The following is a 22279-nucleotide window of genomic DNA, read 5'->3' as shown; positions in this document are numbered from 1 at the left end:
ATAGACTGGTTAGTCCAGCCAAATTGTAACTCCATAATACCAGTCTAGTTCGGCAAGGGTAGAAACTGGACTTTTGTAGTCAGTTAACTCCCTTGCCTCGGGAAGATGCTTACGACAGGTATGAGTTGCTGAAAACGAATTTTAACTGAGACTATGACCATGGCCTGTTCTGTTCTGTTCATGTAACACTTTTGTAAAACCCACGATCACGGGCATGATATTTACAAATACAAAAATCACAATCTGGGCGAATCTGAGATTCGAACCATTTTTCATCATATTCTGGCACGACTAGGGGACGCAACTCTGCACCTCGTGTCGCGTTTCCTTAGGCGATTGGGCAACCCATTCCCAGACTGAGACCTAGACAAGGTACATGTATGAATGTGAATATACAATGTAGGACCTGTAAGTAAACACGCATTGGAATTACATCCTTAACAACATTTAAAAAATCTTACTTTCCTTTCTCTTCATTGTGTGTCTGTATGGGCTATCATTTTTCACAAACCTATGAATCCTTTCAGAGAGACCGTGAGATTTCGTTATGGTATCGAATCGCAGGAGAGAAAAGTCACTAGTACACTATATTATGTTTACGCCTAAGCTAGACATGAGGCACACCGCGAGCTTTTTGTTCACAAGCACACTGAAATATTTATAGAAAGTCAGCCATCCATTGTCTGTACTTATAACTGCAAACGGGCTACAAAAGAAGTCATAGCATTGTAGATAATAAAGGTTTTCGAATATCTTAATGTGTATCTGAACACATACACACAAGCCATTTGGTTCACAGCTCTAAAATACTCCACAGCCACACAAATGAGGCAATTGAGCGGATCGCAGAGGATTCTGTATAATACACTTTGGAAATTCCTTACATGCATGGTGAGCAGGCATACAAAATATTCACGAAGCTACCACCCGGAATAATACACGCCCATGTCTCTTCAATGTTTGTTATGTTTAGATACATCCCTTACTATTAATGTTATGTCATTGAAAAGAGCCTTTCTTTCTCACGTAGACGGGGTTCACAAGACATCGATGGGAACATCCATGCAGTCACATTCCCCTGTAGATCAACTGATAGGTAGTTTTATTCCCTTCCACCGCATTATTAAGTCATTATCCTCACAAACCCATAAATTATAGTGGTTGACTCTTGTATCATGCTGCTATTATCATAAAGCTAACAATGTCCATGCTCCACTGAAGAACACTTTGCTGTTAATCCGACTTTTTATAAAGGAAAAACTCGAATTATTCCTCTTGTGATTTCATGGTATTATAATGAAAAAAGGAATTACCTCTTTAGACATCATGCCTTCCTTGTTGAGCATGGGAAACGTCTTCATCTATCCAACAGAAACCTTTTATAAAAAAAATACTTGAAATATTTATCATGCATTTCAGGTGGAAAGTTATGTAAACAATATTAATTTCATCAGGCTATAACCTGAAATGTTTTATCAGCTGTGTGTGAACCACATGCACTGGGGGTAATGAGTTTTTAAAAAATGTTTGAATTAAACACGTCATATTCCCTTACACACAATGTGTTGATATTGTGTTAAGGTGCTTTGCTGTAATTGATATGTGTTGCTGCTGAGTAGGAATATATGCGCAATGAGTTCGGTGAACTGACATTCATGTTGATTGGATGTGATTAGTCTAATAGTATATTTTTTATTTCGCTTACCAAATCTACAATTCTTTTCTGTTGTTTTCGTTTCACAACATATTTGGCATTCCGTAACCATAAATGAATACATCTGTAATTATTATAGTTAAACATCAGGAGTTGTTTGAAAACAATTTCCTTTGTGGCTTTTGAATACGACCCCACACTGAATATAGGGTGATTGATGGTGCACTAGAAGGACGAAATATGTAAGGCGTGGAGTTCTTTCTATTGATGCTAATCTCTGTCATAAATCTTTGCTCTAATGTCCCACCCCGTGGGGATTCCGGGGTAGACTTGGCCCCTAGAGCTCCACAGTTGTCGTAAAAGACACCTGAAATGAGGATCAGGTGGCCCATACGGGTGGATAGCACTCGGGTAATTGACCACATACGACGACCGACCTCTATCACATCAGCATCATCAGTATCACCACTAACCCTGATGCTGACACCACCGGTCACAAAATACCAAAATTATATTATATGTCTAAACCAATATAATATTACCTCCTAGCTTTATTAACGAGATAATTATAATAAAATTAGATACCCTATTTCTGTCGCAAGTTCAAGTGGCATATACATTGAAACCTCTTTAATCCGAATTGAAAGAGTTGTCAGCATTAGCGCTTTCCCAGGCAAACGAATATTGAGTTAGTTCCTAGTGTGTGTGCTCAAAGCGTCGTTAAGCCCAACCCACCAACTCACTCCTGATCTGTATTAAGAGGTTTCCGGATTCTCGCGGTCCTGTCTATCGGGATTTCACTGTTAGCATATTATTATCACAACACAAAGAAATTTAGCTTAAGTTATCAACAGTAGCAAAAACACATTCATATTTAATCACTGATTTTCCTTGGCAAGTATACTGAGTGACTTCAAACAAATACACATTAACGTTAATTGTTTATGATAGCTACTTTAAATTTTTCCTTCGGGAATTGAAATATATGTGCATGATACAAAGTGAATACGATTGCCATCCAAATACTGTGAATTACAAAGTTTGATTTTACATAAACAGTATATTTGTGAATGTCGGAACGATCGGAAACAACAAAGTCAACTCCTGCCACATACGCCAATATCAGACATCAGACATCAGATATCAGACATCAGACATCAGATATTATTATATACTACATGTACACCGAGTGAACATTTACCTCATTTTTGTATATATATGTAGGAGAGTTAAAAAAAGATGACTTAAAAGCAGAAATCAAGTACATGTATGTATGTTCCATACATGTACATGTTCATGACTATGTCATGAGAATGTGTTTTTGAATCATCATTATATAATTAGTGATGATGCCAGGTATTCGAGAGGAGGTGAGCATATGCTGCCTTACACGTGGTACCCGTTACAAACACACGTAAAAGCAAATCAAATGTTTACCTAAAAGCAACCGGGGTCAGCAGGGATGCGTCAAATTTAGAACTGTCCTCCACATGCCTACCATAAAACCTTTCGAAAATCACCACAAAATGCACATATTCTTAAAATTATGATAAAATAAACTCCTATTTGGTGATAGTTTCCAGAGTAACGCGCAAGCGTTAAAGGTCTTCTTGCTTGCATGAATCTTACGATGCACCCAAACTCATCCTGTTACTCAGGATAGTTGTCAGATAACTGCTAGACACCAGCAATGCTTTTCGTATACACACTGCTCTTCTGAACTATAACAGACGCAGTTCTTATAGGAAATGTTACTCGTTTCAACAACGGATTGGGAACGCGTAGAGGAACAGACATATATGTACTTAATTTCTAAGTCAAGTCATCCAATGTTTACCTCACCCACACATATTACAGCATTTATCATCATTAGTGGGGTTTTAATGTATAACGACACATAGCCATATACTGTACCACAGTGCACGACCTGTGGTAAGTATTCAATCAATCTTATTCAAGCACTTAAAGGCCTCGGGGTGGTGGGGTAGCCTAGTGGTTAAAGTGTTCGCTTGTCACGCCGAAGACCCGGGTTCGATTCCCCACAATGTGTGAAGCCCATTTCTGGTGTTCCCCGCGGTGATATTGATGGAATATTGCTAAACTCACTCACACACTCACACGCCGGAGTCCCCTACTACATATGATCCAGAGGTGTTACATACATTTACACCATTATTTACAGATTTGTTTCTGTACAACATTGCGCGGTATATGAATAAGTCCACGATTTGTCCATCGGTGGGGCATATATATAAATGAGGTAAATGTTCACTCGGTGTACATGTAATATATAATAAAATAATAAAGTCCACGTTAGTCCATCATCTTCTTTATATCAGTTTCAGACATAGTACGTTACACTGAAGAGCTGTCATGAGACAGCGAAAGTACTATGTCTGAAACTGATAGGAAGAAGATGATGGACTAACGTGGACTTTATTATTTTATTATATATATATATCGTCTGCCACGGCGGCAGTATGTGTTGTTTATGTGGTTTGTTTATGATAGATATACAGATAACATTATCTCAACTAATTACTGACGGTATTTTTCTATCGCAAGGAACTTGACATGCCCCAGACAGGTATTGTGTCTGTTTATGTAGTGGATTGATAAGAGGTTTAATATAGCATTAACATCATGCTCCGAATATTATGTGTGTAACGTAATAAAGTCAAATACAAAGATGAGGTGACTCGGGGTTTACTGCATCGTTCCCAATTATGTATGTATGACAATAAAGCATTCGAATAGTAAATAATTAAACAAGTAACTTGAAATAACGTTTTTCGTATGTCTTTTCCACTAGAACCATTGTACACTTCCTTACTAGCTGATGTGACAAAGTTGCACATTAGGAGAAACGCCTGACATCTGCATTGCGTTACTGGCTGATGTAACAAAGTTGCACATTAGGATGAATTTCCACCGTTTACTCTGCGTTGCTGGCTGATGTGATTCGACAAAGTTGCACATTAGGAGAAGCTTCCACCGTCTACTCTCCGTTACTGGCTGATGTGATGTGACAAAGTTGCACAATAGGAGAAGCTTCCACCATGTACTCTCCGTTACTGGCTGATGTGATGTGACAAAGTTGCACATTAGGAGAATCTTCCACCGTCTACTCTCCGTTACTGGCTGATGTGATGTGACAAAGTTGCATATTAGGAGAGGTTTCTACCGTCTACACTGCGTTACTGGCTGATGTGACAAAGTTGCACATTAGGAGAAGCTTCCACCGTCTACTCTCCGTTACTGGCTGATGTGATGTGACAAGGTTGCACATTAGGAGAAGCTTCCACCGTCTACTCTCCGTTACTGGCTGATGTGATGTGACAAAGTTGCATATTAGGAGAGGTTTCTACCGTCTACACTGCGTTACTGGCTGATGTGACAAAGTTGCACATTAGGAGAAGCTTCCACCGTCTACTCTCCGTTACTGGCTGATGTGATGTGACAAAGTTGCATATTAGGAGAGGTTTCTACCGTCTACACTGCGTTACTGGCTGATGTGACAAAGTTGCACATTAGGAGAAGCTTCCACCGTCTACTCTCCGTTACTGGCTGATGTGATGTGACAAAGTTGCACATTAGGAGAAGCTTCCACCGTTTACTCTGCGTTACTGGCTGATGTGATGTGACAAAGTTGCACATTAGAAGCTTCCACCGTCTACTCTCCGTTACTGGCTGATGTGATGTGACAAAGTTGCATATTAGGAGAGGTTTCCACCGTCTACACTGCGTTACTGGCTGATGTGACAAAGTTGCACATTAGGAGAAGCTTCCACCGTTTACTCTGCGTTACTGGCTGATGTGACAAAGTTGCATATTAGGAGAAGCTTCCACCGTCTACTCTCCGTTACTGGCTGATGTGACAAAGTTGCACATTAGGAGAAGCTTCTACCGTCTACTCTGCGTTACTGGCTGATGTGACAAAGTTGCACATTAGGAGAAGTTTCCACCGTTTACTCTGCGTTACTGGCTGGTGTGATGTGACAAAGTTGCACATTAGGAGAAGCTTCCACCGTCTACTCTGCGTTACTGGCTGATGTGACAAAGTTGCATATTAGGAGAAGCTTCCACCGTCTACTCTGCGTTGCTGGCTGATGTGACAAAGTTGCTTATTAGGAGAAGTTTCCACCGTCTACTCTGCGTTACTGGCTGATGTGACAAAGTTGCATATTAGGAGTAGCTTCCACCGTCTACACTGAGTTACTGGCTGATGTGAAAAAGTTGCACATTAGGAGAAGTTTCTACCGTCTACACTGAGTTACTGGCTGATGTGACAAAGTTGCATATTAGGAGAGGTTTCTACCGTCTACTCTGCGTTACTGGCTGATGTGACAAAGTTGTACATTAGGAGAGGTTTCTACCGTCTACTCTGTGTTACTGGCTGATGTGACAAAGTTGCACATTAGGAGAAGCTTCCACCGTCTACACTGTGTTACTGGCTGATGTGACAAAGTTGCACATTAAGAGAAGGTTCCACCATTTACTCTGCGTTACTGGCTCATGTGACAAAGTTGCATATTAGGAGAAGTTTCCACTCTCTAATCTGCGTTACTGGCTGATGTGACAAAGTTGCATATTAGGAGTAGCTTCCACCGTCTACACTGAGTTACTGGCTGATGTGAAAAAGTTGCACATTAGGAGAAGTTTCTACCGTCTACACTGAGTTACTGGCTGATGTGAAAAAGTTGCACATTAGGAGAAGTTTCTACCGTCTACACTGAGTTACTGGCTGATGTGAAAAAGTTGCACATTAGGAGAAGTTTCTACCGTCTACACTGAGTTACTGGCTGATGTGAAAAAGTTGCACATTAGGAGAAGTTTCTACCGTCTACACTGAGTTACTGGCTGATGTGAAAAAGTTGCATATTAGGAGAAGTTTCTACCGTCTACACTGAGTTACTGGCTGATGTGAAAAAGTTGCACATTAGGAGAAGCTTCTACCGTCTACACTGAGTTACTGGCTGATGTGATGTGACAAAGTTGCACATTAGGAGAAGCTTCTACCGTCTACACTGAGTTACTGGCTGATGTGATGTGACAAAGTTGCACATTAGGAGAAGCTTCTACCGTCTACACTGCGTTACTGGCTGATGTGACAAAGTTGCGCATTAGGGAGAAACTTCCAGTAAGTGTTTTTACTGCTGTAACTCACCCCCTATTCTACTCGACTCTCTTCTCATAACACTTAGCTTCCCTGGCGGGAGCTCGGCCACCCTGAGGCGGTACCGTGGCGATCAATGCTACGTCTAGCCCCGCTCCACCCATCTGCTGTTCAGTTCTTAGTATAATAATGGTGTTCAGTGAAAAGCCCTGAAAACATTTATGTCATTGTGAAACGGACTGAGGGTGCCTTGCCCCCCGGACTAAGTAGTTATTTCCGAAAATAATCGCTATGAATAAAATATGCGAGCATCTACGAGACGTGAACCCAGTAGAGACGATTGTTGAAAATGTTGAAGATATATGGATGGAATGGGGGGAGGGCAAGTTATTTGAACTGGGTGTGACCGAAACGTATCATATGTTAAGTGTATCCGAACGTTCACACACTGTCAAGTAACACACCAGCTACCTTTCAACCTGATCATGTTGTGTAATGACTTAAAGTACGCAAAGATAACCTCAACGAAACGAAATAAAGGAACTGTATTTATTAAACCAGAGACGATCATACCTATCTTGACATCAATAGAATTAATTATATCGATGGATCGCCATAAATCAAAATATCAGAACCAAAATGAAACAGACATAGAGACGGAACGATGGATGAGGCTGATACAAGTTTAGGAAAATACATACATATAAAAGGATGGACACAAGACGAATGAGAAGATAGACAGACAGTGGAAAGATGTACCGGAAGCGGCATGTGTATTTATTGAGGCAAAACACATTTTATTTTACTTTCATCTTTTATTTGAGCACAACGTTTTTGACTGGTATTATGAAAACGATTTTAAAACATAATATCAAAATTTAAACGACTGAAATACGTTTTTGTAGCTTTTAAAAAAGTACGTGGTTTATCAAGGGTGACGTTATAATGAGGTGTACGAGCCGTAGAAAGGTTGGTGTTAAAACGAGACTTGCTGTACTTTATTCTTGAGGTCTTTCCACGGGCTAAATGTACACGCCATCCTTAACATGGCTCACCAGTTACCCTGCCGCATACCTGGGCGACGGTGTGCATACCTGCCGTGGCGTTAACTTCCCGTGATAACAATGGACATTTAGTGTAGGGTGCTTACTGCTCACATCCCCGAACAGTGTTTGAAATGCGGAATGTGTACGTCAACCTTCTTGAGCGTGCGTGGTTTATATTTCGCGGTAAGGTAACCTAATGGTTAACGAATAATGCTCTCGTTCGAATCCCTACATTGGTACAGTGTGAGGACGATGTGATTTGGCTACAAGAGACGTAAATATGACATAATAAAACTTGTGTACATACATACACGCGCGCACATACATACATGCATACATACATACATACATACATACATACATACATACATACATACATACATACATACATACATACATACATACAAATATACGCAACGCTTCAGTCACTGGGTATCCCACTGCCCCGAACCGGGATTAGATAAACCAGTGGTCGATAGTGTGAGCAGCTATCGAAGAGATAGGGGTATGATAAAATACTACTGAGTCTGGTCATGCATCCAACAGTCATTGGTAATTAATATAACAAGCATATTATCTTGTGATCATCATTTTAAGAGACCCTTGTGACCAGGAAATGAATTGATAAGTTGGGGTCAAGTAAGCATCTGAGAGACGTAGTTGTATGGGACAGGATTTAAATGTCATTAGATAAGGCAAACACGTCATCCTGCATATGAGTAGTTTTATTGAATAATACGATCATGTGTTACCAGCTGTAACGCTTAAAGAGCCAACTCGTGAATTTCGCGAGAACAGGATATTCCGTTATCAGAGATCTCAATATTCTCGATATGTTACTGCATTATCTCTGTCAGTTTCATGTGGAGGAGGTAAGAAGGTGATCCTTCCCCAACAAGGAAATATTTGCACACATACATGTGGTGTGTGTCATAAATAATTGATACCGAAGTCATAATTTTAGTAATGACCACATGGATGTGTGTAACATCCGCATGCTGAGCATTTGTACCCTTGAACCCTTTCGATTTGCCAGACGAATCCAGGACATCATTGAACTTCAACAGATGTTTAATGCTTTTTTACTCTCAAAATGACACCAGATAAACAGATTGTCGGACAACAGTTGCAGGTTTTTACTCAAAAACAAGAACACAAGGAAGTCCGGTTATGTTATGTTTTTCAATAAATGTAACCAATTGAGAAGGAGAATTTTTGTGTGGTGCTTTTAGCAATGTTCAAGCAATAGTAAGACGGATTATATCACCAAGTATTTAACGATGTGGGGAATCGAATTTAACCCGCGTCTCCGATGTGAAGGGCGAATTCGAACGTCCTCCATGTGTGGAAACACACGACGTGACTTGGGTAGTCAGAGCGACGTGGGTAGTTAGAGTGACCTGGATAGTCAGAGTGACGTGGGTAGTTAGCGGGACGTTGGAAGTCAGAAAGACGTGGGTGGTCAGAGTGACGTGGGTAGTTAGAGTGACCTGGGTAGTTAGAGTGACGTGGGTAGTTAGCGTGACGTTGGTAGTCAGAGTGACGTGGGTGGTCAGAGTTACGTGGGTAGTTAGAATGACCTGGGTAGTCAGAGTGACGTGGGTAGTTAGAGTGACCTGGGTAGTTAGAGTGACCTGTGTAGTTAGAGTGACGTGGGTAGTTAGCGTGACGTTGGTAGTCAGAGTGACGTGGGTGGTCAGAGTTACGTGGGTAGTTAGAGTGACCTGGGTAGTCAGAGTGACGTGGGTAGTTAGAGTGACCTGGGTAGTTAGAGTGACCTGTGTAGTTAGAGTGACGTGGGTAGTTAGAGTGACCTGTGTAGTTAGAGTGACGTGGGTAGTCAGAGTGACGTGGGTAGTTAGCGTGACGTTGGAAGTCAGAGTGACGCGGTCGGTCAGAGTGACGTGGATAGTTAGAGTGACCTGGGTAGTCAGAGTGACCTGGGTAGTTAGAGTGACCTGGGTAGTTAGAGTGACCTGGGTAGTTAGCGTGACCTGGGTAGTTAGAGTGACGTGGGTAGTTAGAGTGACCTTGGTAGTTAGAGTGACGTGGGTAGTTAGAGTGACGTGGGTGGTCAGAGTGACGTGGATAGTTAGAGTGACCTGGGTAGTTAGAGTGACCTGGGTAGTTAGAGTGACCTGGGTAGTCAGAGTGACGCGGGTAGTCAGCGTGACGTTGGAAGTCAGAGTGACGTGGGCAGTCAGCGTGGCGTGGGTAGTAAGCAAAACATGGGTCTTCAACGTGACTAGACAATACATGTTGTGTGGGAGGTTTCAACACATCCGATGAGGTGTCAGCAAGCTCGGATACAAAATTCAATAATGCAAGCACATAATTCGGGAAGCAATATACGTTTGTTGGCCAAACGTTGTAAATTTGTTTTATATCGCCAAATGATTTAGTTATATAACTGTGATACTTCAACATGATTTGTACGCTTAAAAAGGATGTGGTGTGCCCCTGTATACACACAAACTCGCGCGCGCACACGCATACGCACACACACATACACATACACAAAAACACACACATCCCCCCCCCCCCCCCCCCCCCTACACACACACACACACACACACACACATAAGCACTCACCTGTATTCGCTTACATGTGTATGTTAACGCGAAATGTAAAATGCTCTCTAACGCTACTTTGTCATTGAATGGGGTTTACCTTATTCTAGCAGTACTGCATTTACAGGCCTAACCCCCACACTTACGTTCTCGCTGGCAGTAGTAACAGATACATCTATTTCATTTCAAACATCGTTTACAGACAGAGAGTTGCAATTAAAGTTGGCCAAGCCTTCAGTGCAGATGTCTTATTCAATATGCCATCAACCAGTCGTGACTCTAAGTAATTCAAGTACATGAATTTCCTTTTAAACAGTCACTTGTTTTAATTCCCTTGACCGAAAGTTGTCCGTCGTTTTCGACATCTTCTTCAGAACCACCGATCCAAAGAACTGAAACTTTACATGGATCATTTTCACCAGAGGAGATTAAAAGCTTCTTGTAGTCAACGTTACATGATGTATCGCTGTTTTAAAATTGCCAAACCTACTTCCAAACCACTATGCTTCGAGAATCCAAACATGTAGAGTGATATACTGACTTCGGCTATAACTAGAGTGGAAATGAAACAAGACACGTAAAAATGTTTTATAAAATTTTCAAGTTTGTAGACACCGTTGCTGGGTGTAGTCTTCATAATCTGGTGCGACGTCTTGCAAGAGGCCATTGCGTATAATCCCTGTACTGTCATAAAACACATTCGTGGCGGTTGTTGTTGGAATGCTTACCGAAGCCAAACCAGTACCAGGTTCTCATAAGGATAATTCTCACAATGAAACTATTGTAATATGAGATAGAACGTAAACGTATAACGGTCATTCGGGGGGTGTACCATTACATTTGTCAACATAAAATGTTTGTTACCGTGAAATTCAATAGTTCGGACCTCGCTTAACCAGACACTTTGCTTACGATCGATTACTACTGGGGTCTTCTATATATTATATAAGGGATAATAAGTTGATAATAAATCTTGACAATTACCTATATCGTCTATACCAGACGATTTCACTCAGCACAAAAACGTTCTCATCGACAGATTTTTTCTGTATATCCAACATCGCATAAATCGATAAGAATAAATGACGTTTGTTTGAAGTGAATATTCTTTAATACGTTAATATGTTAAATGGTCACTGAAGGTTGTCATAACCGAACCTTGGATATAACGAACGATAAAGACCGTTAAGAAATTCGTCATAAATGCATTCTTTGCATTTGTACAACAACGTTTATATTTACAGCCAAGTTAAAATTGTATACCTTTATTATCTTTTGTTATATCCATGTTCCTATATTTCGAAGTTGATTATACGTGACAAAGTACAATGCGTCTTTTGTCGCAGAAATTGTTAAAACAATTATGCCGGGAAGAGTATGTCAACAGCAGCATGTCAAGAGATTAAACTATTCTACATGTACATGTACGTGTTATATGTGTGGACATAATGCTTGTCATACATGCAATTAAATGTCATGTCTCCTTGGTGCGGTTAATACTTGGTTGCACGGAACAATTTATGCCCACAAGAACATTAGAAAATGTTGTTAGTAGGATATCATTTATAATCATAATGACATTTGTGGGGTTGACAAGAATCAGTTATGTTATATTTGACATTCTGTGACATTTTTGTTTGCCAAAGATAGTTTTAGTATAATTTAATTGCAAATTCAGGTGGTCTTAAAAATGTAATCATGATATAAATAAAATACAAACCAGATATTATGATCCCATTTATATGCACAACCATTGTCAAGTTCTTGTCATTATTTGACAAAGACTTTGCAAGTATGACAGTATCTTGATTAAATATGTGTCTTCATATCTAGCGCCCAACAATGAGGGATGGATTGGAGCTACACAGTTCCTCAACTGTCTCTTTAAGTACCCATATATATATAATATAAACAGTAACAGAAGGACATGGAACTGCTTTAACAACTTCTCATGTACAACATGAGTTAAAGTTACCCTGATAATAATGAGATTAACAAATTTACTGAGCCACTTAATTATACACTTTAAAGAATGTCTCATAGCAATATATCCTCGAACATTTTGAACACGCATACTCGATTTTTTATAATACTTTGCAAAATGGACACAAAAATCAAACTACGTTGTCCTTGGTATTTAGGCATGAGATAATCAATCGCAATAATATGGTCGTTTGGGTTCGAATCTCCCTCGATGTGTTTGGTGATGGACTTTTCTGATTTAAAGTTATGCGTTTTCATTGTGTGTTCCTATATGCCATTGTCATGGCGCGTAACCGAAGATGATCGCAGTTTCGGTGGCACTGTATAATGGTGAAACTCCGTTCTTATCCACAGTATATCCGTCAATATGCATTTTGCAGTATATTCACTGCGATATACACCCAGAATCGATTTAATTTTAACAAAACGCGGAGCTGAAACCCCGGAGCTGACCATGACGAGAAACATTTACCCAGTAAATGTGCTTATTCAATGGCACATTGGCATTGACGTTCAGAATGCACTGTATTCAAAAACGGAAATATTTGAAATTCACCACAATCATGCGAACAATAACTCGTCAATTTTCATTTCCTCTAACATGTATATGAAATGTACATATTACATGTACATTTTGGTAGTTATACATGTATGTGTGCTGGGGTAGCCTGGTCGTTAAAGCGTTCGTTCGCTACGCCGAAAACCCGAGTACGATTCTCCACATGGGTAAAATGTGGAAACCCATCCCTGGTGTCCTCCTCGTCTGAAGATCGTCGTACAATGTTTTAACCATGATAAACCACTTGATTGCTTGTATGGTCATCACTTGGGGACCGCCTCCGTGGTCTAGTGGTAGAGCGTCCGCCCGGAGAGCGGAAGGTCCAGGGTTCGATCCCGGGCCGCGTCATACAAAAAGACGTTAAAAGATTGTACTTGTTGTTACCCTGTCTGGCGCTCGGCATTAAGGGGCTAAAAGGACTGGTCGGCTCGGAGTCAGTATACTGTGTCTGAGTGGGGTATTCACTGCGGCATGGTACCTTAGTGAGCTAGCACTATAAATCGGCATCAGTCCGGACTAGTACAAGCAGCCACACACACACATACACGTGCATGCACGTCGCTATATAAGTGCAATTATCTTGGACGCGACGTTAAACCCAATTTCACCTCACCTCACCTCATCACTTGGGCATAGGTTCCAAGCTCAGTAGAACCCAGGGAAATACCGTTCCGCAAACGATCAATGATATCGACTGAAGTATGAGTCAACCTTTAATTACATAAAACATGACGAATCAGCTGACCATGAGACAATGCCATAATGCACGAAGATTGGCATCTAATGGGCTTTATCTCGATATTCCTCGATGAAAATTTCATTATTAATGAATCAATTTGATTGTCATCCACGTGTTCCCTTTCAAAACGTGTTGAAGGAAAATGCTTTGACATATTCAAACTGCTATGTCTTAATCCCCTATATAAGTCAAATATCATTACGGGACAGTGATAGTATGGTCGGTGCAAGTCATGGATGTTACCAGCAGAAATTACGTGGGAAAGAATAAAGCGTCGTTAAATTATTTTAAATTGGTCAAATGAACAAAGTTTGGTGACCTCATTTTCAATAATTTCTTACTTTTTAGAATTCTTTTAGAACAAATTTGTGTGTCAACCTATGATTTTGACTCTTAATTTTCTCTTTGATGATATTAAATGGTACCATGCACGAAGTGTACAGTCTAAAAATTTTGATTAGCCTGAAGGATTTGATTATGTAAAATTGTGTTCGTATTAAACAAAAAAACAATCTCAAACTCATCTGGAGATGATTTAAATGAGCAACTTAAAAACTTACAGATGGAACCGTAGTCAGTCAGTCAGTCAGTCAGTCAGTGACTAAGATTCGAACGCATTCTTACCAGGCGAAGAATCAAACCGTATCTGTAAGACCTCCCCATACTTCCTTGACAGAGGATAATGATTCACATAGTGGCCCCTTCAGAATCTGCTGGTTCATCACGAACACATTGCATTCACCCAACATAAACATCCATCATTAAGTACACATTTGTACAAGTCGTGTACATATTGTATTGATGCGTACATCTACCATAAGAAAACCATGGCATTATGTACTGCAAATTATCAATCATTTAGAATATACATGCACCTGGATCCGGTTTCGACGACGCAAAAAATGGTGGTAAAATGTTACAGTATAAAGCCATTCTTGCTACAGTGTTATAACTAATTTAAATATAGCAACGAAACCCTCTCCATATAAGAACGGTTATGCCCTTAAAATTTACAAACTTAATAACCAACCCGCGCTTACATTCTAGCGTATCCCTGAATTTCTCAAAGGCATTAGTCGCGTCATCTTAGTGTAAAACATCATAGAATCTCCCACAGCACTATATATCTCGCATGTCTGAACGTCCAATGTCGTAAACTAGCTCGACAAAGCTATAATCAGCACACCTACCTCTACAGGGTCGACGTGGATTATACGCTTAAGGTATTGCCTCGTCGGAATGCAATGCTCCTTCTTGAGAAAGCATTTTAACTATTTGATAAATGGCAAGTAGATTATTAAACTAACAAAGTCGCCAGCGCCTTTGAACCTCGATCCAATCTCGAGCATTTTACACTGATGTAATAAGTTACCTCGAGGTTGATTTGGGCCCATTAATCCATCACTAGTTGTTTGAACATGGTATTGTTTTCTACTCTGATACCACAGAGAATGATAAGTGGTCTTCCCGTGGCGTGAAGCCCTGATAGTTGGTGGGAACGTGCGCCCTGTTTGAAGGTTCTGATCGCACTGCTTCTGTTGCCAGCGACAGACGGATGACCGTAAGACGGTCGGCTCTGATATAGTGTTTAGTAAAAGGACAAAGCGACTTTCTCACCTGATGACATTGCACTGGGGACATGGAATAAATAGGTTGCTTTCTACGGGTTCGAGTCCCATAGTGGGATCACGTTCAGCTAAGCAGGTATACCTACTTCGTTTGACGTGTTTGAAGAGGCCATCTACCAGATCGACTCTTGTTAGTGCATTGCAACAGTTTAAAAAACCATTGCAACCAGTTTAAAGTGTGAGTGAGATGAGTTTAACGCCGCTTTGAACAGTATTCCAGTTATATCACGGCAGGTCGGCTTGAATGTGCCTATTTCGAATTTCCTGCTTTTGATTTCTGACATGTTGTATCTCATTTCAAGGCGGATAAGTTTGTGAAAGAAATACAGTATTATTTAACCAAACTGTTATCGCTCAATACCATGTCATGGAATTCTTAGTCTGCAGTCCTCGCCCTGTCGTTTGATGATTACTTTATAAACTCCAAAGGTGCGGATAATCGCATCAATTTCAGGGGCTAGGGGTCGGTATATGCAGAGACCATATACCGATATGGTCTCTGGTATATGCCTTTCGATGTCCCGTCCCGTGTGGGGGATACAGGTCATCCCATTCCTGCCATGGGAGCCATCGATAATAAGAGTCTGATGGTATATATGTAACCTTTCTGACCTTGTGTAATATGTTGCTCATGTTATCAACCACTGATTTGCCTGGTCCAGATTCGATGATTTACTGTTGTATTAATGTTATTCTTCATTTAACTTTACATATCTACATTCTGTAATTATCACCGAAGCACTGAGTGGTATATCTCCTATGGGTAATAGAAGAATATACATGCCGCAGCGATGAAGCTGAAGATGGCTAAAGACAACATTCTCTCACTCATACATTATGTATTATTCTTAGTAAGAACATACAATTTCTGAAGAGGAAAGTCTTTCGTTAGCTATTATCTAATTTAAACAAACTTTATAAATCAAATAGCTAAAGTTTAAATTGTGTTGTTTTCTATACCTTCTATGACTCTAATCAAACGTAGACGACCCGTGAAGATCCGGGTTAGAATAGATCTTCAGCAACCCATAAAAGGTGTTATATGCTTGTCGTAAGAGGCGACTAACAGGATCGGGTGGTCAGGCTCGCTGACTTGGTTGATGCATGTCATCGTATTCCAATTGCGTGGATCGATGCTCATGATATCAATCACTGGATTGTCTGGTCCAGACTCGATTATTTACTAACCGCCGTCATATAGCTGGAATATTGCTGAGTGCGGCGTTAACAGTAAATGAGTGAGGTTTTAGACCGCTTAGCAATATTCCAGCAATATCACGGCGGGGGACACCAGAAATGGGTTCGCACATTGTACCCATGTCGAGAATCGAACCCGGGCCTGAGGCATGACAAGCGAACGTGTTAACCACTAGGCTGCCCGACCGCCCGGGGGCGTTAACAACAAACAAACAAACAAACAAACAAACAAACACACGTAGGCTTCTGACCATACACAGTGTCTGACATCAAAGTGACAAAACCCTTTCCATTGCAGTTACATATCTGCACGTGGGGGTGCTATTCAGTTCAAGTGGGCATTGTTGATGACGAGGGTGGTTTCCTTTGTGACATATTTGTTGCACTGTGGCTTCTGTTCATAACTGCCAGCAGCCACGCTTCTAATCCTCCCACACACATCATCACTTCCTTCCAGAACAGCACGGGATGTGGCCCCGAATTAGCTAATGGACCCTTCCGCACTTCACTTGTATCTTCTCAAGAGTGTTCGAGTTACTTTACGTCACTATCTATCGTAACTGACGGCCTATAGATAACCCAACAATGCACTGGGCTTTCACAAGGGGTATGACAGGATACTTTTAGTACGTTTATCCTCCTGGTGAACACCTGGCATCCTTAATGTCATTTCAATTACCGTATTCGACGTAATAAGCGCCCCGCTCTAATACGCGCCCACGGCGATATTTGCTGATATATTGGCTAGTGAACAAGCCCAATTTGCATCCCTTCCGATTGATCAATGTACACAAGACTTATTTATTCGGTATAATACGCACACGTATGTTATATGCACCCTTATTTATGGGCAATTAAAATCTGGAAAAATATATCTGTCGTACATAAACATTTCAGGCTGTCAGCATAAACAACGAAATTTATCTTTCAACTATGTTTTTTTTCACCAAAATAATATTCTAATAAGAGCCCCCTATTTCTAATTTTGAGAGCGCCCCGGGCGCTTATTACGTCGAATACGGTATGTCTGTTATGTCGTTTCATGACATGCAACATTTACGTGATTTATGTAAGCAATCCATATCTGTACTATTTGTATGTCAATGTTTGAAGTGAGTGAGTTTGGTTTCACGCCACTTTGAACAGTTTTTCAGTTATAATACGGCGTGTCTGTTTGATGTTGAAGGGCACTCGGAGTGACGCTTGGTTTAAACGTGTACAAACTCGGAGAAACGCTTCGCTTAAACGTCTATTAATTCCAAGTGACGCTTAGCTTAAACGTTTACCAATTCCAAAAGACGCTTAACCTAAATGTTTGCCAATTCCAAGAGACGCTTGGTTTAAACGTTTACCAATTCGAAGTGACGCTTGGATTAAACGTTTACAAATTCCCCCCAAAAAACTAGCTTAAATGTTTGTCCATTCCAAGTGATGGTTGGCTTAAACGTTTACCAATTCCAAAAGACGCTTAGCCTAAATGTTTGCCAATTCCAAGAGACGCTTGGTTTAAACGTTTACCAATTCGAAGTGACGCTTGGATTAAACGTTTACAAATTCCCCCCAAAAAACTAGCTTAAATGTTTGTCCATTCCAAGTGACGCTTAGCTTAAACGTTTACCAATTCCAAAAGACGCTTAACCTAAATGTTTGCCAATTCCAAGAGACGCTTGGTTTAAACGTTTACCAATTCGAAGTGACGCTTGGATTAAACGTTTACAAATTCCCCCCCAAAAAATTGGCTTAAATGTTTGTCCATTCCAAGTGATGGTTGGCTTAAACGTTTACCAATTCCAAAAGACGCTTAACCTAAATGTTTTCCAATTCCAAGAGACGCTTGGTTTAAACGTTTACCAATTCGAAGTGACGCTTGGATTAAACGTTTACAAATTCCCCCCAAAAAACTAGCTTAAATGTTTGTCCATTCCAAGTGATTGTTGGCTTAAACGTTTACCAATTCCAAAAGACGCTTAACCTAAATGTTTGCCAATTCCAAGAAACGCTTGGCTTAAACGTTTAACAATTAAAAAAACCCGATCAGCTTAAATGTTTGCCCATTCCAAGTGATGCTTGGCTTAAACGGTTACCAATTCTAAGTGACCTTTGGCTTAAACTGTTATCAATTCCAAGTGACGCTTCGCTAAAACGTTTACCGATTCGACGTCACAGGTTACCATTCCAACTACTTAAATCGAAACGAATACATTGTTCGAACCCAAGACCAGCAATGGAACTGCGATAAATGAAATATATATTTCATTTATTGCTGTTCCATTGCTGACAAGTTTGGATAAATAATGAACTGTTGTTCCGAAAGTTGTTATAGATATTTGCAAAAGCACCTGCACAAGTTGTTTTGTCTTAATCTTAAATTGTGAAATGGTCCTCAGGTTGGAACGCACCGTTTACAGGGGCAGGCAACGAACGAATACCAAAGAAGTCCCGTCCTTTCAGCTCTGGCACCAAACGTCTACAGTAACGACACATCCTACATTACGTCTACAACACTAAAACTACCAGCCTACATTGTACCGAAGCCTCTAGGATCGATACCGCAACTAACAAAATGACCCCTTTATGCAGACTGAGACACCAGCGTTTCAAAGATGCAGCATAATCGTAAAACGCAAACTACACGATGATGGAATCATTACTTTAAGCACAGTGAAGCAATTACACCGACAACGTCTCCTAAGTCGATGTGATAAACGCTCACAGTGGAGTAGCAGGGAGTAAATGCCTTTGATTGAATAAATATCGGCGAAAAACCCTTACGTCTCGTGCCAATCTTAAACGAAAAACTATACGCAAATACACTGAGGTTTCATGAGGTGTCAATCAAATTGGCGCAAGTCTTTGATCTTCTTTGCGGTAAATGGATTGATACGGTTAATTTCGCCAAAGCTTGTTTAAAGCCGACAGCGAAATTGTTAGAGGTAATGGTACGGGATAAATAACACACAGACACTTGCCTACTCTTCATGGGCGATCCCGGTTGACGGTTTCTAAACATGTAAAAGAACTAACTGACGTCCCGCGTTTCACATTGTTAGGTAATATAAACATGTCCTCGTGGACCCACCCAAAGTGGTAAACGTCTATAAACATAATATTACACACTGTTTGTTTCTGCTTTGCACGTTAATAGAGTAAGTGTTTTCATTTTTTCCTGCTTCTTCTGAATTAACTCTCCGACTTAGATACTGTGTGACCGACCATTGATGCCTGTACTATCACTACTACAGCTGCTGTTTATGCTACTGATGATACCAGGAATACTGCCACTGATGTACGTGTACTAATATCAAAGCTGCTGTCACTACGACTACGTTTACTACTACTACCACTACTACTGCTGCTGCTGCTACTACTACTACTGCTACTACTACTGCTATTACTACTACTACTGCTACTGCCACTACTACTCTACTACTACTACCACTAGACTACTTCTACTACTGCTGCTGCTGCTACTACTAGTACTGCTTTTACTACTACTACTACTGCTGCTGCTGTTACTACTACTGCTACTACTACTGATATTACTACTACTACTACTACTGCTACTACTACTACTACTACTACCACTAGACTACTACAACTACTGCTGCTACTTTTACTACTACTACGTCTGCTATACTACTACTCTACTACTGCTACTACTACTACTACCACCAGACTACTACTACTACTACTGCTGCTACTTCTACTACTACTACGTCTGCTATACTACTACTCTGCTACTACTACTTCTACTACTACTACTACTTTTACTACTACCACTGGACAACTACTCTTTCTACTATACTACTACTCAACTACTACTACTTCGTTACTGCTACTCCTGCTACTACACTACTATACTACTACTACTTTTTTTAAATACTACTGCTGCTGCTGCTACTACTACTGTCATTACTACTACTACTACTGCTACTACCACTACTACTACTTCTACTACTCTACTACTACTACTACTACTACTACTACTACCATTAGACTACTACTACTACTGCTGCTGCTACTACTAGTACTGCTATTACTACTACTGCTACTACTTCTACTACTGCTGCTGCTCCTATTACTACTGCTATTACTACTACTACTGCTACTACTACTACTACTATTACCACTAGACTACTACTACAACTGCTGCTGCTACTACTACTACTACTACCAGACTACTGCTACTACTACTACTACTGCTGCTACTACTACTGCCACTACTACTGCTATTACTACTACTACTGCTACTTCGTCTGCTATTACTACTACTACTACTACTGCTACTCCTACTACTACTACTTCTACTACTACTAGTACTGCTATTGCTATTACTTCTACTACTTCTACTACTGCTACTACTGTTTCTTCTACTACTACCACTAGACAACTACTATTTCTACTATACTACTACTCAACTACTACTCTACTATGACTACTACTACTCTACTGTATAACTGCTACTACTACACTACTACTACATTACAAATACTCTTCTCTTACTACTACTACTACTTCTACTCTACTGCTACTACTACTTATCTACAACTATATATTACTACTACTTTATAACTACTACTACTAATACTACTATTTTACTACTATATTACTACTATTATTATACTTCTCTACCACTACTTCCACTGCAACTATACTACTACTCTACTGCTTCTTCTATTACTACTACTACTACTACGACTACGTTACTGCAACTACCATTACTCTACTACTACTACTACTACTCTACTATGAATACTACTACTCTACTGTATAACTGCTACTACTACACTACTACTACATTACAAATACCCTTCTCTTACTACTACTACTACTTCTACTCTACTGCTACAACTACTACTACTACTTCTACTACTACAACTACTACTCTACTACTACTATATTACTACTGATACTCGAATTCTACTACTATAATATGTTACTACAACTGCTGCGGCTATAAATATGCTACTGTAATTACTACTATACTACTACTACTACTACTACTACTACTACTATACCACTGCTACTTTATAACTACTACTATTTTTCAACTATATCACTACTCTACCACCACTACTACTACTACTTCTACTATACTACTACTCTACTACTACTACTACGACTACGTTACTGCAACTACTGTTACTCTACTGCTACTAATACTACTACTACTATTACTACTACTACTACTACTACCACTACTACTATATCTACTCTACTATATAACTACTACTACACTTCTACTACATTACAACTACTCTTCTCTTACTACTACTACTACTACTATTACTACTACTACTCTACTGCTACTACTACTTCTCTACAACTATATATTACTACTTATATTCTACTTTTACTACTACTTCTATGTTACTACAACTGCTGCTGCTACTACTATACTATTGAAATTACTACTATACTACTCCTATACTACTACTATTAGACTACTACTATACCATATGACTACTACAACTCTTCTACTACTATACCACTGCTACTTTGTAACTACTCCTATATTACTACTCTACCACTACTGCTACTACTTCTTCTACCATACTACTACTACTCTACTACTACTACTACGACTACGACTACGTTACTGCAACTACTGCTACTCTACTACTACTATTACTACCGTACTATGACTACAACTATATTACTACTACTACTACTCTACTATCTAACTACTACTACTACTACACTACTACTACATTACAACTACTCTTCTCTTACTACTACTACTACTACTGCTCTACTGCTACTACTACTACTACTCTACAACTACT

This window comes from Haliotis rufescens, unplaced genomic scaffold, assembly GCF_023055435.1.
Source record: "Haliotis rufescens isolate VD_foot unplaced genomic scaffold, xgHalRufe1.0.p SCAF_2, whole genome shotgun sequence".
In the NCBI taxonomy this organism is placed as follows: Eukaryota; Metazoa; Mollusca; class Gastropoda; order Lepetellida; family Haliotidae; genus Haliotis; species Haliotis rufescens.
The sequence above is the reverse complement of the archived record's forward strand: the minus strand, read 5'-3'. Positions refer to the sequence as shown.